The sequence below is a fragment of the Amphimedon queenslandica genome, unplaced genomic scaffold (assembly GCF_000090795.2).
Source record: "Amphimedon queenslandica unplaced genomic scaffold, v1.1 AMPQUscaffold_10697, whole genome shotgun sequence".
NCBI lineage: Eukaryota > Metazoa > Porifera > Demospongiae > Haplosclerida > Niphatidae > Amphimedon > Amphimedon queenslandica.
In genome coordinates this window covers 1-1,405 of record NW_003549050.1, presented here as the reverse complement: position 1 = coordinate 1,405, position 1,405 = coordinate 1, and the positions used below count along the sequence as shown (strand labels likewise).

Genomic DNA, 1,405 nt, shown 5'->3' with positions numbered 1-1,405 from the left:
TATACATGGTCTCAGGCCAAATTATGCCAAATATGAAAAGAAAAGAATTCTCCATTTTTATAATTTTTCTTGGTACATATGTACATGTTTTTATGTTGCATAAAAAGGTACTACTAGTACGTACATGTACATTAAGTATTAATTTATTATTATTATTATTATTATTATTTCTTGCAAGAACATGAATTTAGAGAAGTTGCCTGTACATGTATGCCAGTGTATAATCAATCATTAGTATCATCACCAGTTGTTTTGTTTTATTGTCATTAAATCTGATCTAGGTATAACTCCATGAATCTGTGTGTAGGTTCCTGATGCATAACGTGAGGGACCTCCCCTTCATACTCTTCTATTCACTTCCTTCCATTGATGACTGGGGGGAGATGGATGAGATATTGGGACCTAATTAAGATGCACAATATTGTTGAAATACACAATTTCTATAGAATACACATACAGTACATATAATTTTCTGATAAAAGCTACATGTGTATTTTGTTTTTTATGAATTTTTAAAGTTACTTGGAAATCTAGTAAAAGTCCCTGCACTAAGTCCTGTCTTGAGAAAAATTTTGCCAAAATAAAAAAAAAAATCTCAATTTAAAATTTTTTTTCTGATGTATATACATGTACATGTACTTATGTCGTGTAGAAAGTTTGAGCTGATTCCAATTAAATTTGAATTTTTTTACAAATTTTTAAAAGTTGCTCCAAAATCGGCTAAAAGTCCCTGTACAATGGGTGTTATCCAAAATTTGCCAAAATTGAAAAGAAGAGAAATTTTTATTTTTCTAATTTTTTTGATGCATATGCATGTTGTTGTATAAAAAGTTTGAGCTGATTCCAATGAAGTTTTAATTAAAAAAAAAATTTTTAAGTGAAAAATCAGGCCAAAGTCCCTGTACTATGGTATTTTATTAAAAGTGTCGATAATTATTGTGATTGATGCTTACAATTCTAGCACTGGTGACAGTGAGGTCTATTGGTTTCCCATAGGTAGAGTGAGGGGGAGGGGGAGGAGGAGGAGGAGGGACTGGTTTCTTTGTTGTCATGTGACTAGCTAAGGCACACCCTTCCTCACTCGTGATAACGGTTGTACTGTAGTCCTTGAGTGAGCTTGAAGAGGAGTACTGGGACGAGGCTAGAGAATGAAAAGGAGGAACGCAGTTATGCATGTACCGTATAACTCCAAATTTTTGTTGGTCAAAAATTTCGTCAAAATCTCAATTTTCTCATTTTCGTCAATAAAATTTTTGTCATTTTGTTATTACAATCCTACCCGTGTGGAATAAAAATTTCTTCAAGCAAAAATACGTGACAAATTTGACAAAAATTTGGATCCATTGAAAACTGGGAGCTATACGGTACTGTACATGTACATACATACATACATGTACATGTACAT

At 32.4% G+C, this 1,405-nt stretch overlaps 1 long non-coding RNA gene across 1 annotated transcript; it reads right to left on the bottom strand.

Annotated features, from left to right (window-relative positions):
- Positions 1-175: 175 nt before the first annotated feature.
- Positions 176-1,136, bottom strand: LOC109589937 (uncharacterized). Its single transcript, XR_002189019.1, has 2 exons — positions 954-1,136; positions 176-402 (listed from the first exon to the last, which is right to left on the bottom strand). It is a non-coding gene; the product is annotated as an uncharacterized LOC109589937 (long non-coding RNA).
- Between the last annotated feature and the right edge of the window lie 269 nt (positions 1,137-1,405).